This window comes from Pinus tabuliformis, chromosome 1_2 (assembly GCF_031772625.1).
Source record: "Pinus tabuliformis cultivar Carrire ecotype Pingquan chromosome 1_2, CPIR1, whole genome shotgun sequence".
NCBI classification, from domain to species: domain Eukaryota; kingdom Viridiplantae; phylum Streptophyta; class Pinopsida; order Pinales; family Pinaceae; genus Pinus; species Pinus tabuliformis.
The window spans coordinates 91,072,672-91,096,655 of NC_142298.1; the positions used below are offsets into that span (position 1 = coordinate 91,072,672).

At 38.1% G+C, this 23,984-nt stretch overlaps 1 pseudogene; it reads left to right on the forward strand.

Moving 5' to 3' along the window:
* The first annotated feature begins 2,765 nt into the window (after positions 1-2,765).
* Positions 2,766-22,967, forward strand: LOC149204588 (homeobox-leucine zipper protein ATHB-8-like; annotated as a pseudogene).
* Positions 22,968-23,984: the final 1,017 nt, after the last annotated feature.

Below are 23,984 nucleotides of genomic sequence, written 5' to 3' on the forward strand. Positions count from 1 at the left end.
ATATGCACCCCTACAGTTACCTGCAAATCCAGGGGCTATGCCTCAGGATTATCAAACGAAAATCGCATATTTTGATGCTACTGGTTCTTACACTGCCCTGCAACATACCAAGAAAATGCAGGACTATTTTGAGACTTATGAAATAGATGATGATCATGTAAGAATGAAGATTTTTGTCCAAAGCCTCATAGGTGATGTAAGACCCTGGTTTAGAGCTCTCACTGCAAATTCCATAGCTGATCCAGAGGCTCTTTACCAAACATTCCTTAACAGATGGGAGAAAAAGAAGGATCCCCTGCACATATTATCAGAATATGATATTATCAAAAGAGGCCCTCAAGAGGCTGTCTTAGACTATTGTGCAAGATTTAACAATATTTATAATGCAATCCCACAGAATCTCAGACCTCCACCTGATCTTGCTTTGTATAAATTCCCAGATGGTTTTGATACCGACATGGCATATCAATTGAGGGAGAGAGCCCCTCAAACCTTAGCAGACATGCAGAATGTAGCTGTTAGTGTGGAGGCAAATCTAATTGCCAAAAGAAATAGAGCAAGGGCCGAGAGAAGAACCACTTTTAAAGAAGAACCTTCAGTTTCTGATCAAAAGTTGGATGCAATCTTAAATAAGGTGAACAGTTTTGAAGATAGAATGGGAACCATGGAAAGAAAAACATCATGGGAAGGACAACAAACCAATACTATCAGAAACCCAAATTTTAGGAAAAACCAAAACCCAAACGTTGGAAGGGCTAGCCCCGACCATGATATAAGACCTCCTTTTCATGAAAACTATGTTGAAGCATCCACATCTAGTGAGCAGACAGAGGACACTCACATGAACTTGATAGATTTGAAGAGTGAGAAACAAGTTTTTCTAACCCAAGAAGACCAAGATGACCATGATATAAATCAATTTCGGACTAAGTCTGGTGAGTCTTTTGATTTCAAACAAGGTTATGATTCAGTTGTTTATGAGGTCCAAAAACAGTATAAGCTGAGGACAAGAACCATAGATGTGCCCGAAAAGGTTAAACCAAATGATACCAAACAGCCCAAGAAGATAAAGGATAAAGCTGTTTTCACAGAACCTGCTAATAAAACAGTCCCAAATCCAAAAGAAGTGACCATAGAGGATGTCACAGATGTTCAGCCCTCTAAAAATCAGCCTTTTGTATCTTCTGCCTCAAAGGAAAATGTAAACAACACTCCTAAAAGCCTTTCCAAATCAGAAATAGTTCAAGAAATCAATGAAGAACAAGAGCAAATCGCTGAAAGTGCAATTGAAAAAGCAAACCAGTCACAATACCAAAACCCAATCGGAGAAAGCATTCGATTTAGAGGCAGAAATAGGTAAACTGAAGATATCTATCCCTCTCTCTGAACTTGCCAAACATGATATCTATAGGCAACAAATCAAAAGATCGCTACAAATGCCATAGAATAGGGATGATGTGAATGTATTAGATGATCAACCTGAGCTCCTTTTCGGACCTGAAGTCGATGGAAAATCAGCACATGGAGTTGTTCTACCCTTTTATGTCAGTTTACACATGCATGATAAAGTCTTGCATAATGCCATGTTTGATTCAGGTGCCTCACACAACCTTATGCCCAAAGCTGTAATGGAGAAGCTAAACCTTGATGTTACAAGACCCTACAAAGATTTATTCTCCTTTGACTCAAGTTAGGTCAAGTGTTTAGGCTAAATAAAAGACTTATGTGTGTCTTTAGTCCAATATCCCAACAAAACAATCCTAATGGACATGGTGGTTGTTGACATTCCACCAAATTATGGCATGCTGTTGTCAAGATCATGGGGAGAAAAACTCCAAGGATCTCTCCAATTAGACCTCTCTTATGCCACTATATCAGTCTTTGGGCAACCAAAGAGACTGTATAGGGAAACACTAATGAAATATTTGGTAAGTAGTGAGGAAAATCCCCAAAACTTTCCTATCTATTCAATCCATTCTGATATGGATTCATATATTTTGTTTAATGATGATATGTCTCCTCCCACTGATGATAATCCTTTGGCTTTAGAACAAGAAGCATGCATGAATGAGGGATCGGTTGCCCATACCCAAGAGACTGTCAAAACAATCAATGCAACCAGCACACAAGAAGAACTTCCCGAAACAGAAAATTCAAATCTGCCCACTCCTGAAATGGTTGAAACTCTCAATACTAGTCAAGAGCAAGAAATCTTATGGTATTTGGAGTTTGATGGTTCAGTTAATAAGTTAGGAGCAGGGGCAGGAGTATGGATCCATAATACTCAAAACAATCATGCAGAGGGTCATGCTTATAGATTAAACTTCAGATGTACCAACAACATGGCAGAGTATGAGGCCCTCCTTTTAGGCCTTAAGCTAATCAAATCTCTAGGAGCTGCCAAAGTTTCCATTCTAGGTGACTCCGACCTAGTCATACAGCAAATGAAAGGCAATTTTGTCACTAATGATAGAAGGCTTAGAGCTTATAGGACTGTTGCCACTGCAATACTCAATACCTTCACTGAATCCCAGCTTGCTAAAATTCCAAGAAGCCATAATCTACATGCACACAGCCTAGCTACTTTTGCTAGCACTTGCAAGCTTCCTTTTGAGCCCAATCACCACTTTACAGCTGAGATAAAGCACAGGCCTGCAATTCCTAACAATGTCAAAGACTGGCAAGTGTTTGAAAACGATGCACAGATTAACAATTTCTTGACTTTACAGCAAGAATTTTCAAGCTTAAACATTGATATGGATGCCATGGAGGATCCACAACAAGCAGTAAACCAAAATGAGCAGACCATAACTGCTGAAGCAGCAAAACAAATGCTGCACCCAACTATTTTTGATGACAAAAACATTCAAGAGCTGAAACAAATGAATTTGGATGAGGTAGGTGAAGCAGAGGCCGAAGTGCTGGATTTAAAGGACAATTTTCGGCCTGCTGGTCTCACTCCATTAGAAGACATCTTTGATGCAAACAATGTCCCTAAGAAACCAAAGATGCAGCCCTTAAACGCTGCAATTGAAGACTGCAATATTGGGATAGTTGAAAAGCCCAAAATGATTAAACTATCCAAGTCTTTGCCTGCTAATCAAAAACCAAAGTATGTTGACTTGTTTAAAGAGTTCCAAGATGTCTTTGCCTGGGGTTATGAGGACCTCAAGTCCTATGACACCTCAGTGATTCAACATACCATTCCCTTAAAGCCAAATCAAAAGCCCTTCAAACAGAAACTAAGGAGAATCAATCCTGTGCTTCTCCCCTTGATTGAGAAAGAAGTAAAGAGGATGTTTGAAGCAGGTATCATAGCACCCATTAGATTTTTAGAATGGGTATCCAATCTTGTTCCCACAAGGAAGAAAATAGGTGAGATTAGACTATGTGTAGACTTAAGAAATCTGAACCAAGTATCCGTTAAAGACCACTACCCATTGCCAAAGATGGACCATATTCTACAAAGAGTAGTGGGGTCTTCCAGAATTTCTTTGCTAGATGGCTTTTCAAGTTTTAATCAAATACTTGTTCACCCGGATGACCAAGACAAGACAGCCTTTACAACACCGTGGGGAACCTTTAAATATGTGAAAATGCCTTTTGAGCTAAAGAATGCAGGTGCCACTTTTCAAAGGGCAATGGACATTGCCTTTACCAAGGAAATCCGTGATTTCTTGGTGGTCTACCTTGATGACTTAACCCCTTTCTCAAAATTTGATCAAGAGCACCTAAAACATTTGAGACAAGTGTTCCTAACTTGCAGAAAATATGGCATATCTTTGAACCCCAAAAAGTCTCTCTTCGGCCTAGAAGAAGGCAAATTGTTGGGCCATATTATCTCAAAAGATGGAATTAGAATTGATCCAGAAAGGATCCAAGCCATTTTGCAAGTCCCTTATCCAAGAAACATCAAAGAGTTGCAAGCTTTCTTAGGAAATATCAATTTCCTAAGGAGATTTATCCCAAACTTGGTTGAGTTAACAAGAATGCTGAATAACATGTTAAAGAAGGATTCCAAGGTAAAATGGGCCTTAGAAGCCAAGCAAGCCTTTGAGGGCATAAAAACTGCATTAACCCAAGCTCCAATCCTCACGAGCCCTAAATTTGATATGGATTTCATCATTTTTCATTTGCATCTGAACACACCATAGCTGCTGTCCTTTTGCAGAAAGATGATCAGGGAAATGAAAATCCAATTGCATTTTTTAGCAGAGCCCTTAGAGATGCACCCTTGAAATATCAAATAATGGAAAAGCAGGCCTATGCCCTTGTTAAGGCCATCAAGGATTTCCGAGTTTACATTTTATATTCACATGTGATTGCTTATGTTCCAAATGCTGCTATAAAATACATATTAACTCAAGAGGGCGTAGAAGGCAAAAGAGGCAAATGGATTGCCAATATCCTTGAGTATGACATTGAGATCAAACCCACCAAACTGATAAAGGGACAAGGTTTAGCCAAACTGTTGTCCGAAACAAATTTTCAAGCCTTAGACATTAATCAACTGGACAATGAACAGGAGTTGGCGACTCCACAGATCAGTGAAGCTTTTTTACAATCCCCATGGTATGCTGATATTTGTTTTATATTGTTGAACCTGTTTTCTCCCCCAGGGTTGTCCAGAACCAAAAAGAGATTTTTAAAGATGAAAGCATCAAAGTTTTGTGTCTTAGATAGTGCCCTGTTTTGGAAAAATCATGAAGGCATATTGTTGACTTGTTTAACTTTAAATGAAACTGACAGTGTTATGAAAGAATTCCATGCAGGGGACTGTGGAGGGCACTTATATTGGAAGTCCACTGCTGATAAAATTTTAAGGGCTGGTTTCTATTGGCCCTCTTTGTTTGTAGATGTAAAGAATTTTGCTATCTCATGTCACAAATGCCAAATCTTTGAGGGCAGAAGAAAGCTGTTGTGCTTGCCTCTTAAGCCCATCTCAACCGAGAAGCCTTTTCAACAATGGGGTCTAGACTTCATTGGAGAAATCCATCCATCATCTTCTGGCCAACACAAGTGGATTCTAACAGCCACAGATTACTTTACCAAGTGGATTGAGGCCATCCCATGCAGGCAGGCCAATGACTCCACCATTATCCAATTCTTTGAAACCAATATCCTTTCCAGATTTGGTTGCCCTGAGAAGATCATTACTGACAATGCTGCTGCCTTCAAATCCAAAAAGATGATCAAATTTTGCGATAAATTTCATATCACCTTAGGCCACTCTACAACCTATTACCCTCAAGGTAATGGCTTGGCCGAATAATCCAAAAAGAGCCTGATTAGTATTATCAAGAAGATCTTAGAAGAAAACAAGAAGAACTGGCATAGAAAGCTCACAAATGCCCTATGGGCAAATAGACTTTCAACAAAGAGATCCATTGGGATGAGCCCTTATGAGCTAGTATATGGTATGGAGGCTAGGTTTCCATCTTCTTTGGGCATTTCCATTATGAAGCTGTTACAAGAAATTCAGGCTGAACCAAATGATGTTCAAAGAATAATTAATCAGACCATTCATCTTCAGCAAACTAGAGAGCAAGTGTATGACAGAGCTCAAATTGTGCAAGAGAGGTTGAAGAAAGCATTTGACAAAAGGACCAAGGCTGAGGATTTCTACATTGGCAACAAAGTTTTAAGATGGGATTCAAGAAGAGAGGACAAAGGAAAGGACGGCAAATTCGACTCCCTGTGGAAAGGCCCCTTTATTATTTCAGCTGTGCAAGGCAATAATACATATTTTCTAAAGAGTTTGGATGGCACACAAGCTGAAGAAGCCCTGTCAATGGCCGAATGCTGAAGCACTATCAGGATCCCTTTTGTTGAACACAACGCAGCTGTATTATATTTGTACATAAATACTTGTATTATCAGCACTTTTATTTTAATATTTGCAGTAGGCCGATAAAGGAATCAGTGTAGCAATTTTGAAGAAAAAAACCAAAAGAAAGGAGTATTTTCAGTTTTTTCATCAGCAACTTTTTCAAGACAGCATAAGGGAAATACTCCAGTTTTGTTCCATGTTTTGAATCTTTTTCAAAGGCACATTCTCAGGCAATTGCACATAATATTAAGCACGCAGAAGAAAGCAGGCAGTGCTTCATTTTCACAACAATTCAGTTGAAGGAGAGTGCTGCTCATATTTCAAAGTTTCACACATTTAGCAGCCAACACAAAGAAATTTTTCAGTCCACAGCAACAATAGAAGATCAAGGCAGTCTGACCTGCTGTTCTTGGCTTTTCACAAGGAAAAGCCATCCCCAAGTGGAGCCATTGTTAGCCTCCTATTGCAATAGGTATTCATCTTTCATGATCAACATTTTTACATGCCAAATATGTCATATTTTGCATGCTGCAATGTTCCATATTTCTTTAAGAGGCCAAAGAAAAGGCCATGAGAGTGTGCTAGTCTAAATGCCACTGCTGTATTCCAAATTTTGATGAGTTAATCCATTTTGATGAGTTTTCTGTTAAGGGAAGGCCAAACAACTTAATATTGGCCTCCCTAGGTTTCAATTTCTTGTTTTAGAATATAGAGATGAATATCTGTCCAAACTGTTTAATCTTGGCAGATTTGTAGATAAGTAGAGAATCTTGGGTGCTCAACAGCTTAATCTAAGCCCCTGGATGTAATAAGTGTAGATTTAGATAGGAGGACAACAAGAAGAAAAGAATGAAAAGTTGGGTATGCTAGTTCAAGTGCACCCAAACCAAAAAGAAGAGAAAATGCTAGGTGAGTAGGCCGGGTAGGTAGCTTTGTGGTTGCAGAATCATGGCTTGTGATCCATTTCATATTTTCAAGTGTCATATCTATTCACATCTCAAGCATGAGGCAGTTTTCCATTTGAAGGAGCTCAAGCGAGGCATGTCTAACTTCCCCTTCTTCTTCTCTCCCAAATCACTCACTAACTTCCCCTAAAGAGGTCAAGATCTGCTTGATATCTCTTAGTCTCATCATTTTCATATCAGTTGCCTTGGTAAAGATCTGCTTTACTCAAGGAATGTCCATACTTCCTCTATGAGTCATTTTCCCCCTTAATAGCCTAAGATCTCCATACTTAGTGCTTTTCTCATCACAATTCATATTAACTACTAACTCTATTACGTAAATCCCTATCTATCTCCCCTTCCACTACTAAAACTACGTTAAATAGCTCCCCTATATACTTATCCCCTTCCCCTGGTTGAAAAATAACCATAAGTGTGCTTGGGAATTACTAAGTTTGCCTGAAACTTAGTAAGAACCCTCATTTTCCTCCTTAATCATCTTCCAATGCATCTAGGACTCATTCCTATGCATAAAGTCCCCTCCATATGTATAAAAACCATCTTTTTGACTTCTTTTCACCTTCTCAAGGCATAAACCCCTTGTTTGGCCTTAAAGCCCTTCTCAAACCGCATAAAATTCCTCTTAGGTGCCTTTGGACTCCTTCCAAGGCATGAAAAACCCAAAAAGTCATGCATAAAAACCCTCAAGGCATGAAATTCCTCCTTTTTGGACTATCAGACCCCTTCCAATGCCTTATAAACCATTCAAAATGTTAAAGAATACCCCTCCGACTTCACAAAACTCACCATTTTCAAAGAAATCATGGTCCGATTGCATAAAAGCCCCTTTTGATCCCCCTCCGAAGCGATATCGCTATTGGGAGGAGGCAATCATACATATAAACATGATATAATACTCCTCCGAAAGCATGGCCCTCCCTCCGACGTGATATCGTTGTCGGAGGTCGGGAGTTATGAATGTTGACTATTTTTGCATATGCGATGAGGTCCGACGCCGATGGGTTTTCGCTGATCGCATATCGGCGATCGGCGTGTCTCAAAACATCCACACCATCCGCCCCACCGATTAGCGATATGCCGATTGATCCAGAGCCGTTGGATCGGGCCCCAGATCAACGACCCCAATGATATCGCAGTGCCCCCATATATGTCTCCGACTGGCCGGAGCCGAAATAATATAAAGCACGACATGTATATATTTCGGCTCTGTAAAGGCCCCTTGTACAGCGAAGAGGGAAGGCTCCGATATGCCGGAGCCGAAAAACAATAAAATGGAGCATAAAGATTTCGGGTCCGAAAAGGGGTAGTACTGTACCCTCCGTTTCATGACCCGAAAAGCTATACATTGCAGTATTAAAGGATTTCGGATTCGCGCACTATTTCGCTCATCAGAGGTTTTACATGTTGGGACTGCCGATCCGCCAACGACCGAGTTAGCGCTAGCCGTTGGCTCAGCCCGCACTGGATCCAACGGCTGTGATTTAATCTGATGAACAGTGTCGCTCCCGCCCCGAATTTTTGCGATTTTTACGTGTAAATGGGTTTTTGAGATGTGTAAAGGGAAAAAGGGCCATTTTCTTCGCTATTTTCACAGCTGCGCCCGCGCGCGCCCATTCAAAGGGAATTCATGCATTTCAAGCCATTTTGGATCGCTCCAAAGCCCTGTTTAGCTCCAGAAAGCCAGTCTCGGCCTCAGCACGGTCAGCAGCATGCAATTCCTCCTTTTTTGTGGCATTTCTTCAGAGTTTAATACTATTTTTGATCGGCCAGCGCCGATAGCATCCCAAAGGCCACGAAAGTCTTTGCAGCAGTTATTTTTGCATTAAAAGAGCAGAAAGGGGCGATTAGACAGTTTAAAGAATATCAGAGTAAGGAAAAGGCCCAGTTTCAGTGTCAAAGTGTATCAGGATGCGGCAAAGAGTATCAGTTTAGTCTTTTTAGTGGAAATCTTTATTTCCAAAGCAGGTGAACATTGAATGGCCTCCAACAAAGTCAAAGAAAGCGGCAAAAGCCATTCAAGGCTCTCAGATCAGTGATTAAAGCATTTAAGACATATGAGGGCGGTGCTGCAAGGCCCAAGACACAGTTATTGCAGGGATAGCCAGCACAGAGCTCCAAAGGACCATATTTACTCATTTTTTAGGCAGCTGCCCAGCGCAGCACTTAGATAGATCATTATGCATTTATTTCAGGATAACTTAGATTAAAAAGCACTCATTTCCTGCAGATATGTTTAAGATCTGCTGTAATAGATATTTTGGGATATTTTCCCTATATAAACCACCCTGATTCAATGTTTAAGGGGTTGGTTGGCTGATAATCCTCTTTCTGGACTTGCACTGTATACTTCGAGAGATTTAATGAACATAGTGTTATCTCAAAATCAGATCCTGATAGGCTGCTGGTCAGGTTGACTCTAAGTAACTATTTCAACCTACTTCAGGCTGAGGCTTAGCCTCCTCAACCTGAGAGGGCTCTCTCTTGATGGGTTAATGATTTTGATTAAAGATAAGATGGCTAACTCTTATAGAACAACTGTGACAAATATGAATGGTGGAAACACATTAAACAAAACTATCCATTGGGCTTATGGAGTCAACAACACCTCAATATAACAATGAACTCAACCTTACATGGAAGTCAGGGCATTCAGCATTTAAACATTCAGAACATAAACTCATATGGGACCACACAGTTTATAAATGTATACAGGAAGTCAGAGCACATTCAGTGAATTTTGAGTGATTATACATCCATACCACTGTAAGAATTAAGAAAAGGAAAACATCACATATTCTGAACATAAAAAATCTTTCATGAATCCTGAGAAGTAAAGTCCAGCATGTATATTACTGAAAATGAGTCTTACATAGGCCAAATACCAGCTTTTTTCATAAAATTTCCAACCCCTAATACATTATTTCTTCTCCCATATATAGATTTCATGTAGATTCCTTCCTCCAGCATGAGAGGAATTCAAATTCCTCCTAATTTGACACCTATTGACACTTAAAACTAACTATTTAATACAAAGGACAGCTAACTAGGAGTCCTAGAGACCTAATACAACTAGGAGTGTAACTCCTTATTATGATTACAACAACCTTATCTAAACATTTAAAACATTATTTGACACCTAAAACTCCATGGAGTCGAATTTGATGGTGCTCATAACCTTCCAGCTGGCCCTTGATGACTCATCCTTTTGCTGTTCCTAGAAACTAGGAGACTGTCCCTTGCTCTGTTCTGGCTGAAAAATAGGTCTTGGGACAGGGCTCATAACTTCTCATAAAAAATGTATTTTGAAAAACTGAAGGAGGCTTTTTTGGACCAATCCATGCTGAACAAAAACCTCTCTTGGTTTTTTGAAACATCTTTTCTACCGCCCAGAATGTGTATTTGAAAAACAGGTGTAAAACAGGAGATGAAAAACTGCACCTACAGCAGTTTCGTAGCGCAACTTTAGTCATTAATTTCTCTCAGATCGTAATGGATTTGAGGAAACTGAAGGAGGTTTTTCTAGTTCATTCTGTTAGGAATAAAAACCTCTTTCCATTTCCCAAAATAGGCTTTCAGTTGTTTTAGAGACTTCCTGGAAGTTGACTAGTAAAAACAGGGAAACAAAACTCCTCCTTTTTTGCTTTTGGTCTTCCACAAGGATCTTCGAAATCAATTATCCCTGTTGTTCTTCATAAAATTGCATTGGATTATCTTGTTTTACATACACTGTAGACTTGGCCCATGTATATGTGAAAACAAACCCTTTAATGCTGCCTGATGCATCATGAACAAAACTAGCTATGAATAATGACCATTTTATAACACATAGATTTAGAGTTCATATATGTCCTTCTTCTACTTGTTTTGACTTTGCTGGATGCTCATACTTTGTTAATGATTTTCCCTTTGTCACTCTCAATTGATCAACTGAATTATAACATGCAGCTACAGCAGTTTCGTAGCGCGCTACGAAACTGCTGTGTAATTTCAGAAATGCAGTTTTAATGCCAAAACTTGACCATCTGGAGCTTCTTTCTCTTGAAATGTTCATTTTCGTGTGCCCTGAAACTGTTCAAAACTGAATGCAGAGGAACCACTCTTTAAAAAAAACTTCGAAAAGGTAAATGATCAAACTTTAGGACTAACCTTGTTTGCTGTGTGATTTTCCTTAGCTAAGGAAATCCTTTTTGTTGGCTTGGTTGTATCTTCAAATCCTTGATTTTCCTCTTCATAATTCTGATGTTGGGTTTGGGCCTATTATTAATCCATCTGATGTATCTTGCCTTGCTTGAATTTGATGAAGATTTCTGATCTTTGCTCACCATGGGCTTGTTTTCTCAAACTAAGAATTGTATCAAATGACTATTGCATGACATGACCAAGATCAGCATGAATATGTCCAGGATCAATTAACTCTTCCCTTACCTTTTTTTCTTTGAAATTTTGTCAGTGATAACAGTGGCTCCACTTGGGATAGTGTGCTCCTGTAGTACACTAAGAACTCGCTGGTCCAGTGCCTTATCCATTTATGACAAACAGAAATTTGCTTGACAAGCATCCCTTTCAAGCTTCTGGGGCCTTCACCTCGGGCTTGAACTTGATAATCACCATAGGAGAGAGAAGTCTATATCTACTAAAAAAAAATCAACCTTGAGCTTATTTGCATTTTCCTACCTACCTACCCTATCAATTCAAACTTCTTTCAGCTCAATCAATGTGAAATTTCCAATGTAGCCAATCATTTGTCTTATCTGATATTGGAGTTTTTTGACTCATCGGAGTTTAGAGCCACAATGATATTGTGATGACCAGTTCCACTGAAATTGCCTCTGATCTTCATAGAAAAACTGAAACACTGGAAAGTAAAACTCTTCCATATATTTGGCTATAGGATCCTAGAATACATGATCAGCTTGATGATTCTTGTAACTTTCTGGTTGTGCAAACTGATCTTCAACAACAGTGTACAGTTCCTCAATCATGAAAGAGAAAGGAAGCAACACTCTCTCCTTGTGTTCTGCCATAGAAAGCTTCTGAAAATAATGATCATGATTATGAAGACTATATGCCTGAATTTGACCTGTAAACCTTCAATGTCTTTCTCAATGTCTTTGGCAAATTCATCCAAAAATGTCATCTTATCCTCTGCCTTGCAGTCAAATGATTTTAGATAAGAAGACAAGGACAAAGAAAAATTTTCAACTATTTCTTCATTAATATGATGATCATTCCACTGTTTGAAACCTTGAATTGAAGGAGAGTTTGCCACCGCATCTGATCTATCCATCCATTCCTCCAAAAACATAAGCCAAAAGTCTTCAAATGACTTAATGGATTTGGTAGGAAAGCTTTCAATCCATTGTTTACATTTCCCTTGAAATGAATCACAGAACAACATAATGCAAACATCCTCATGTTTAACTCTAAGAAGCTCTGTAAAATCACAAAAATCTGATATATGCTTCAAAGTTAAACTCAAATCTTCTCCATTGAATTTTGGACCATTCCTTAGAAAATATGCATCCTTGGGAAAATGATTTGGGAAACCATGAATTCCTGAAAAATTTATGCATGCATACCTTGAAATAAGAATGGTAGCATCTGGGTCCTTCATAACTCCAGTGGAATCACCATGAATCTATGAATTTCGAATTCTTCAACAATGGAGTCGCCAAGGTAGATTTGCAGCCTCAAAAAGATTTCTGAGCTCCTGCTACCTTCAGAAGTTCAGTCTCTTGATTTCGGGAATGAATAATCTTCGACTCCCAGCAGACGCACCAAAAAATGTCATCACCAAAATAGGACCCTGATAGGCTGCTGGTCAGGTTGACTCTAAGTAACTATTTCAACCTACTTTAGGCTGAGGCTTAGCCTCCTCAACCTGAGAGGGCTCTCTCTTGATGGGTTAATGATTTTGATTAAAGATAAGATGGCTAACTCTTATAGAACAACTGTGACAAATATGAATGGTGGAAACACATTAAACAAAACTATCCATTGGGCTTATGGAGTCAACAACACCTCAATATAACAATGAACTCAACCTTACATGGAAGTCAGGGCATTCAGCATTTAAACATTCAGAACATAAACTCATATGGGACCACACAGTTTATAAATGTATACAGGAAGTCAGAGCACATTCAGTGAATTCTGAGTGATTATACATCCATACCACTGTAAGAATTAAGAAAAGGACAACATCACATATTCTGAACATAAAAAATCCTTCATGAATCCTGAGAAGTAAAGTCCAGCATGTATATTACTGAAAATGAGTCTTACATAGGCCAAATACCAGCTTTTTTCATAAAATTTCCAACCCCTAATACATTATTTCTTCTCCCATATATAGAGTTCATGTAGATTCCTTCCTCCAGCATGAGGGGAATTCGAATTCCTCCTAATTTGACACCTATTGACACTTAAAACTAACTATTTAATACAAAGGACAGCTAACTAGGAGTCCTAGAGACCTAATACAACTAGGAGTGTAACTCCTTATTATGATTACAACAACCTTATCTAAACATTTAAAACATTATTTGACACCTAAAACTCCATGGAGTCGAATTTGATGGTGCTCATAACCTTCCAGCTGGCCCTTGATGACTCATCCTTTTGCTGTTCCTAGAAACTAGGAGACTGTCCCTTGCTCTGTTCTGGCTGAAAAATAGGTCTTGGGACAGGGCTCATAACTTCTCATAAAAAATGTATTTCGAAAAACTGAAGGAGGCTTTTTTGGACCAATCCATGCTGAACAAAAACCTCTCTTGGTTTTTTAAAACATCTTTTCTACCGCCCAGAATGTGTCTTTGAAAAACAGGTGTAAAATAGGAGATGAAAAACTGCACCTACAGCAGTTTCGTAGCGCAACTTTGGTCATTAATTTCTCTCAGATCGTAATGGATTTGAGGAAACTGAAGGAGGTTTTTCTAGTTCAGTCTGTTAGGAATAAAAACCTCTTTCCATTTCCCAAAATAGGCTTTCAGTTGCTTTAAAGACTTCCTGGAAGTTGACTAGTAAAAACAAGGAAACAAAACTCCTCCTTTTTTGCTTTTGGTCTTCCACAAGGATCTTCGAAATCAATTATCCCTGTTGTTCTTCATAAAATTGCATTGGATTATCTTGTTTTACATACACTGTAGACTTGGCCCATGTATATGTGAAAACAAACCCTTTAATGCTGCCTGATGCATCATGAACAAAACTAGCTATGAATAATGACCATTTTATAACACATAGATTTAGAGTTCATATATGTCCTTCTTCTGCTTGTTTTGACTTTGCTGGATGCTCATACTTTGTTAATGATTTTCCCTTTGTCACTCTCAATTGATCAATTGAATTATAACATGCAGCTACAGCAGTTTCGTAGCGCGCTACGAAACTGCCATGTAATTTCAGAAATGCAGTTTTAATGCCAAAACTTGACCATCTGGAGCTTCTTTCTCTTGAAATGTTCATTTTCGTGTGCCCTGAAACTGTTCAAAACTGAATGCAGAGGAACCACTCTTTAAGGAAAACTTCAAAAAGGTAAATGATCAAACTTTAGGACTAACCTTGTTTGCTGTGTGATTTTCCTTAGCTAAGGAAATCCTTTTTGCTGGCTTGGTTGTATCTTCAAATCCTTGATTTTCCTCTTCATAATTCTGATGTTGGGTTTGGGCCTATTATTAATCCATCTGATGTATCTTGCCTTGCTTGAATTTGATGAAGATTTTTGATCTCTGCTCACCATGGGCTTGTTTGCTCAAACTAAGAATTGTATCAAATGACTATTGCATGACATGACCAAGATCAGCATGAATATGTCCAGGATCAATTAACTCTTCCCTTACCTTTTTTTCTTTGAAATTTTGTCAGTGATAACACATAGATTGCTGGAATGTTGGCTTATGGACTGTTTGATGTGGATTTGATGGCTGAAGAGTAGATTACAGAATTCTAATGCTTTCTTCATGGAACAATAAGTCTTTCTCCCTTGTTTTCAGTTTCTATGTATGCTATATCATCTATATGTCATGATCTAAATTGCAGGAAGAAAGAATAGTTCATATATTGCTTATTTGTATTCTGTTCTCAATTCCTGTTATTTCTCCATGTTTTCCTCTGAATTAGTCCTAAATATGAATACTTCTTTGATCATATTTACACTAGTTCTTTCATATATGACTGTTATTTAGGAATCATTGATTGCTCCTATATAATGTTCACTCGCCTTCCCTCTGTTAGCATAATGAGAGCTGCTTAGCTATCTTTCATTTCCTGACATCCATTTCATCCTTATTCCAGCTTTGATATTGTTCCTTGTTTAAACTATTATGCTCTGTAATTCCTCTTGTGACCAAGAAAACGCACCAGCAGCCTTAATCCTTGACTCCATGCCCAATGGTCTAAACTTCTCCCATTATGCAAGTCAACTCTATCTGAAACATCATCCATCCCACCAAATTTCAAACAAAACCCAAGTACATCATAACTAGCCTAAAATCAACCCAAAAAAAAGCTAAATTTTAAAGAGAGAGCCCTCTCTGACTGCAGGTAGGCTAGGACCTGCAGTCCAAAGATTGGTTTGTGGTTACCTCGGCCGTATCCCTTAAGGAGCCAAGGGACAACCTAAGTGATAACACCAGCCTCTCAACAGTCTGTACTACCTTTTTCGCAGTTCCAGCAGTCAGTATCCTAGCCTCCCAGTGAAAATTGCACAATCCTTGCTAGTCAATCCCCAGGTATGTTGCATGTCATTCCTCAAGTTTTCTTTGGTTTTAGCTGATAGATTTATTTCCATGCATGTTGCCATGTCTCCAGATCTAGCAGGTGTTCATCCATCTCTCAGTAGTTTAGGATCAATGGCCTGCCAGAGAGCAAGATCAAAGGACACCAACAGAAGCGCAACTGGAGCAGCAGTTGAGTGAGTGTCTACAAGTTTGCCGATTTATGAAGACACCAAGCTGATTGTAGACAAAGACATCAAGCTGAAATGGCAAGAGGTCAATGATGCATTCTCAGGCACATTTGGGAAATACCTCAAAGGCTACCAAGTCTATGTGAACATTCACATACTATAAGAAAAAAGGACATTGGTGAGAGGCAAAAAATGTCACCATAAGCGCATTGGTGATAGTAAAAAGAGTCTTCATCACCAAAAACTGAATGTCACCAAAGGTGGCATCGCCAGAAGTATAGGTGTTGTAGTGACATTCAAATTCTGCCACCAATAATTATTTATAATGAAGGATAGTGACCATCACCATTTCACATGAGTAATGGTGACAGACCATAGCCTCCATCACCAAAAACTGAATGTCACCAACGGTGGCGTCGCCAAAAGTATAGGTGTTGTAGTGACATTCAAATTCTGTCACCGATAATGATTTATAATGATGGATAGTGACTGTCACCACTTCATATGAGCAATGGTGACAAATCGCAACCTTGGTCAACAAAAATTGAACATCACCAAAGGTGGCATCGCCAAAAGTATAAGTGTTATGGTGACATTCAAGGTCCATCACAAATATTGATTATAACGACAGATAGTGACTGTCACCATTTCATATGAACAACACCGATTTATTGTGATGGATCTTTCATGACCGTCACTATTGGTGCATATATTTGGTGACGTTCGTTGACCCTCACCAAAAGTCACATTGCCAGAAGTATAGGTGTTGTGGTGACATTCAAAGTCCGTCACGGATAATGACTATAATGACAGACAGTGACCGTCACCATTGCATATCAACAACAACGATTTATGGTTACAAAACTTTGAGGGTCGTCACTATTGATGCATATATATGGTGGCATTCGTTGACTATCACCATTTCATATTTTTGGTGAGGGTAGAAAAATGTCACCAAATCTCATTGGTGATGGTCAAAAGAGCCTCTGTTACCAAAAATTGATCGTCACCATTCCATATGGATGTCAGGGCACGATGGAATCGAACCACCAACCTCCTTCTTGTAAAGTAGGTGCTCTTCCATTCAGCTAGCACCCTTTACCAAGACATATTACTCTGAAATATGCACTTCTTTTTTAGATTCACGAGTTAATTTCTTTCCTGAGATCACCGAATTGTTCCATAGAGATGATCGAAACTACCTCTGAAATGTGAGCTCCACAGATGATGAAATGCGACAAGCTTAGCTGGGTATATATGGTGGTCCATCCAGCATTAATGGGCCGACATGACCATGTGAATAGGTGTGACATTGTAGAAGATCGACATGAGGATAATTTATATGAAGCCGACTTGAAGACTTTGACTTGATGACTTTGCTTGAAGAAGTTGACTTGATGGAGGAGTCTTTGACCCAATAATAAATGATTTTGACAATAACCTAAAGCATACAATGGAGGCTTGACCTATAATTGACCGAAGCATGAAACCCATGCCTTAATAAGTCAATTCAATTTAATAATAAATTTCTTTTTATTACATTTTGACTTCAAGTACAATTATGAAGACCAAACCTAGTTACATTTTCCAACACTCCCTCTTAACTCGAGAGGTATTCATATTTACATATAATTAGAGAGGTACATGGAAGATCTCAAACCACATCATCTATGATGAAGTTTAGGCACCACAATGCCATGGACTAGATTCCTGACTAGGGAAATCTATCCATTGGTATATCAACAATTTAGGCACCGCAATGCCACAGACTAGATTCCTGACCAGGGAAATCTATCCAGGTGGGACTAAGATGGAATCAAGCTTTCAACCTCTCTAGGTACCATTAGGCTTACTTGCTAACCATCAACCTAGAAATCCAGGTACGTGTTAGAGTTCAATGACCAAAGCCACCTTTCCAACTTCGGGACCTAGACATCAAGACAAAGTGCTGGGCAGATGTCCTCCCAAGAAATGATTCACTCACAAAGACTCAACATTCATTGATCCAACAGATCATGAATGAGCAATCTCTCCCAGTCAAACTGATTGGTAACCAACATGCCATCAAAACATTCAAGAGACTCACATGTATAAACAAAACCCCAATCAATACTATACTATAATCAAATACAAACCTCCGGGGTCTTCTAGACAACTTGGTAATGCTTCTCAACTTTCCATAGTAGGACTATCAACTAAATCTTTGACAGAAGATTCCTCAATCATACACTTTACTTCCTACTTCATTTGCAACAACACATTCTTCAATCCGATCTTGCTTTTCATCTTTCAGCAGCACCGCAAAGTGCATTCTCCAATTTCCTTCTCCTACTCATGGCCTTCACTAAAACTTACGGTTGTTCTAGTGCATGAGACATGATGAAGAGAATAATATCTGTCACTCCCTCTTAAATAGAGAGGATCTAATCATTTCTATATAAGGAATATTCTCAACCATCCTCTTATCCTAGGGAGATTTCACCCAGGTTCCCTCTTAACTTAGGGAGATTTGCTTTTTTTTTACAACATCAGAGAATATTTAATGGCTTCCATCCTTCTTATCAGAGTCATTCATATATCATGCTTATCACATCAATTTTACTTTACGATCATCTTCACCAAATTGAATATGATGTACCTACACAACTTAGATAGCATGTACAACCAAAATCATAGAAGCATGAATTTAGCCATATCAAAAACATATAACAAAGGAAGAATTTAGACTTTACAAACATAATCAACAAGAGATTATACTTCAATTTCTTGCCCAAGTTTAGATACAAACCCTAAATCACATTCATAGCTCATCAAGCCATCAAACGCATTATATCTAGGTTTTCAATATTCTTTTAACGACATGTTTCTTTATATAGCAAACCCTAGAAACAAATCAGATCAATGAATCTAACAACCTTCAGAACTCATATGTTAGACTCCTCACTAAGACTTCATACATGAGCTTCAACAAACAAAACCAATCACAACTTAATCAACATGATGTCTAGCATCTATTAGGGTTTGATTTAAACCCTAGATTTCTATCGTCAAATTTTCAGCAATCACTATGTAGATTCATAAATTCTAGACTAGATAATTTTAACTACTACTAGGGTTTCGCTGCTAAACCCTAGATTTTCCAAACAACAACATTTCAACCATTATAATTTAGGGTTTCCATGATCATACCACAAACCCCAAACATGACATTATCAATATATCAAATCATAATAGCAATTTCTCCATCAATAACCCTAAGTAGTTTTAGGGGTTTCACACATTAATAGTAACATACCCTTAAGTTAGGGTTTTCCAGAGAACCAATCTAGGGTTCTATACAAACAATCAAAGATATGAGGAGGGTAGATTTATCAAGAATCATTATGATTCAATACAACTAGTCATATCAATGTTAGTAATGTAGAATATCAAATGTATAAAGTTATAAAACTTTATTGTGAAAAGATCAATGATTCATAATTTAAGGCATACCTTTGTTTCTTGACAAACCTTTTTATCTCCAATGCTTTGTCTTGTGAGGCCTTCTTTCATACTCCTTGATCATTCAACAATTCATGGTCTTCTATACCTATAATACATACTTTCAAGCAACACATGTGATACCAAGAGCATGATCTAATTTCTCAAGTTAGATCTTCTACATAACCATGGAGGATGGAATCCTATAAAAACGTTATTCATCAAGGACTTTTGCTTGAAATCCTAGATTATTTGTAAACTCTAGAAGACAATGATGCATGTTATCTAGGGATTACAATTTCATCCTAGACTAGATATGTACCATTTGAAGTTAGATATATTTGAAAATATTTATGATTATACTTACCTTGTATTTACATACCTCTGTGAGCTTATTAACCTCGTTGTAGTAAGAATACTTACTTGGTTCCTTGTACTCAGATCCTGAAAGAGTGCTTCCTTTGTGCTTGAGTTTGTAAGGACAGACTTCGTATAGTTCATGTGATGACATAGTCCATTAAGAAGCTTCATACTTTGGTTTACACACAGTAATAATATCCATCATCCCAATCTTCATTGCTGTAGGAGTGGCATAGTTCATTAATGGTGACAATGTGGTGGTAGCTAAAGCTTCTTGCTATGGTGAACCCTTATCAGTTTTTTAGTTATTATAAATATTACTGCTTCTTAACAATGCTCTAGCTTATGATCATATCAAAACTTTGACCACATATCATAGAACCTGAATTCTTTTATGACTGTAACTTCACCGAAACTGTGGTAACTGTGGAGGTACTTAACTGTAGAAATACCAAATCCTTGTAATAGACTCAATTCACTATGAGAGTATTATTGTAATAGCATCACTGTTATGTATCCAGACCTTCTCACTTTGTTGATAGCGAAATCTTCTCATGGTGATGGAACTGAACCCTTATCATTGTAGTGGTACGGTGACCTTCTCTTTGTAATAGCATTGAGCCTTTTTTACTGTGATAGAACCGAGTCTCATATACTGTATTATCATTACTAAAATAGCATCGAGTTGAGGTCACAAGATCATAATAATATGGAAGCACTGAGACTGTGTTGATATGGTCACTGAGATGACATTGAGACCCTTCTTCTTCTGCCTGTGATTATACCGAGAGCACACCTGTGATATCGGAATTTTTTCTTACTGTGTAACAACACTGAAACCAATTCACTGTAGTATGTAATAATCTCAGAGATCTAGCCTTCTGAGGTAGCACCAAGATCATCCGAGCTCTTGTAGTTAGTTTCATTAGTTTGATTAGCCCATAACTTCCTTTGACCAATACCATAGGTCTAACACCAGTTGGAAAATCCATAGGTTAGGCAGTTTAACTACAATTATGAAGACCGAACCTAGTTCCATTTTCCAACACCTGCCATATGGGCTAAAAATACCTATGTTTCCATTTTTGGGTGTTGTTGCAGGTGTAGGGAGAAGCAGCACAAGGAAGATTCTTGTCTCCAGCCTGTGAACAGAAAGTTTTCTGCCATGAACAAGTTGATAATGGAGGAGAATGATTGCTTGCATAAAAAAGTCTGACAATTGGTGTACGAGAATGGTTATTTCAGGCAGTAGTTGTAGAATGTCACAGTTCTTTTAAATCCTTGTTTTGTTTTTGAGGTTTCACAGAAGGTTTTTGTTGGATTACATGCTTCTAGATACTAAGTTTGAGATTGTTTATAGGGTGGGGGTTATTGTAGGCCTTCGTAGCAACTACAAACTGTATCTGCGATTTGTGGTTATAAGTGTTAAACATTAACAACAAAATCACCTAATGCCCCAGGATCCCCCAGGGATGCTAGTCCTGTTGGGTATGTTAAATGCCTTTACCCCTAAAAATTCATTTATTTTCAGAGTTGGGTTTTGATTTTTTTCTGCACCAATGGGCCTTTTTATATGTTTTGTGGCTTGGTTATAAGTTTTATTTTCATTTTGTTGTATTCATTAGATCTGTTCTAAGTAGGGTATTGTTTATGTAATGGCTTGATTCATATGTTATGAGTTAGTATCAGTGATTTGAAAATCTACAGGAGCCCAAACAATTGTGGCTGCCTAATGGTCTTGATAGTAGTCTCCTTCTCTATTCCTCTGATAAGTCAAGTGATATAAATTAATCTCTCTATGTTGAGAGGAAAGGGTTAACGGATTTTTCAAGCATCTTTTGAGATCGCAATTGTATCTACCTTGCAAAATCCTACCCATCTCTCCCATGTAAATAACTTGAAACATAAAGAGTTGTTGGACTGTGCAATCCACACCTTGATTTGGAACTGGTAAGGCTTTCCAGAATAAAAAGGGCATGTAGTTCAGTGACAGAGAAGTCGGGGGAAATTCTTGAGTTTTACCTCCAAGCTGTCCATTTTTTCTTGAGTAGTCAATGATGAGAATGTGAGGGTCTAATAAGCATGGAGATGGGTTATAGACCTGAACTTCACCAGCTGAAAACTAATTCAAAAATTTTTCTTAGGAGATGGGACTTTGTTTCAGACTTGTAATGGGTGCTGATATTTTTTCTATGCATAGACTACTTCAGTTTGTTATGCAGTTAGGAATTGATTGTGTTTGTTGTTTGGAGTCATGTAAAATTGTTATCTACATTTTACACCTACAAAATGTTTCAGTTATGACTAGAGTATGGTTTTTTTGGCTCTTGTCTCTACATATTCGTTTCTATTGCAGAGCAGGCTTCAACAGAGTTTATTTCAAAGGCTAAAGGAATTGTTGTTGAGTGGATCCAGATGCTTGGGATGAAGGTTTGTTCTCTAGTTTTTGGCTGAACACCTTTTTATGTTACCGTTTTTCTGATGGTAGTTAATAATGAGAGTGGGTTATTTTGTATAACTTGGTCTAGATGCTATTGGAATTGCCACTATTTCACATGGGTGTACAGGAGTAGCTGCACGAGCTTGTTGTCTTGTTGGTATAGACACTAAAAAGTTAAACATATCCCCATTTCCATGGATCTATGTCTTCACTTCAGGCTGATAGATGAATGGGTGCTTATTTTTTGTTGTTTAATTCAGGTTACAGAGATTCTCAAAGATCACACATCTTGGCTTCGAGATTGCTAAAGTGTGGATGTTCTTACTACTTTCTCAACTAGAAATGGAGGAACAATTGAGATTTTACACATGCAAGTGCAACAAATTGTAAGTTGAGAGGTTTTTAGCCATATAAAATTTTTGAAGTGCTCATCAGTGTCTAATTTGAATGCTACTATTAATTGTAGAGGTATGTGCCAACTACTTTAGCTTCTGCCTGAGATTTCTGGATTCTTACATAAACTTGTGTATTGGAAGATGATAGTCTTGTGGTACATTAGATACTTCTTGCAGTAACTTGGGGAGTTTTAAGAAAAAATCAAGAGTTCTGGCCTATTTTCCTTTTTGTTTTTTCTTGTACTTTTATTTTGTTGGCATGTTCCTCATTCTGTCTTTATTTCTTCCCCAAATGTATTTTTTCTTGTTTCAGTCACATTTCTAAAGAATTTATTCTTGCATTATTTTCTTAACTAACTTTGGAAAATTTCCAAAACCTTCCTCAAAGGTTTGCGAGAGATCCTTGAGTGGAACTCAGGGAGGTCCCAGCATGCCTGCATTGCAGCACTTTGTTAGAGCAGAAATGCAACCTAGTGGATATTTGATTCGGCCTTGTGAAGGTGGAGGTTCTCTAATTCATATTGTTAACCATATGGGTTTGGAGGTATGGATCAATTCTCATGAAAAGCCTTTCAACCAAGGGAAATAACCTCTGGGTAGAAGTCTGGTTTGATCAAATAAACCTGATTGTAGTATTTCACATGGCACGGACCTTCACTCCCAAGTATTGTGTTGCTACCAGGCTCATAATACATTAAATCTTCTAGAGGATTATTCAAGAATGAACCTTCCATGTATGCACTTGCAGTATGGTCATAATAAGAAAATTGTGTTCCATTTGTAAGAACATCAGGTTTGGCATAATAATCAGGGTTGGCAGTTTCATTGTTTGAAGACGAGTAATAGTTATAATTGGTCATGGGAACATAAGCTGAAACATATTCTTTTGTGTATAGAAGAACATAATGACATAAAGATCGCTTCTTACTTTGCACTAAAATTAAATGGAAAAATTAGTTTCTTAATAGCATGGTATAGCACTCAAAAAATTTAAATTATCAAACAATTCAGGTTTACAAAGAAGACAAAAGTAAAGAAACACTGGTATGCATGAAAGCAAGATAGCTCTCTGTATAGAATACTCATTTTATTGGAAATTACCCTTTGATACATTTTTTCCTCCTGTAGTTGCCACTATTCCTGTAGCTGCACCTCGAGTTGAGGGATCCACAGTAATGAGGCTATTGAGCTATTGGTAACAAAAGCTAAAACTTGGATTGAGGAAACCTCGTCTGCACTTATGGGCCCCGATGATGCACCAACAACATCAGTGATGCCTTCAGTAGAGACCTTATAAGTGTCTGTGTTGATTCTTGAGTTTCCAACATAAGTGATAGCACCAATCTGTTCATAGTAATTGGAATTTCTAGGGTTACTAATCCATGCACTCCCAAGTATTGTGTTTCTACTAGGCTCATAATACATTAAACCTTCCAGACGATTATTCAAGCGTGAACCTTCCATGAATGAACTTGTAGTATGGTCATAATAAGACAATTGTGTTCCATTTGTAAGACCATCAGGTTTGGCATAATAATCAGGGTTGGCAGTTTCATTGTTTGAAGATGAGTAATAGTTATAATTTGTCATGGGAACATAAGCTGAA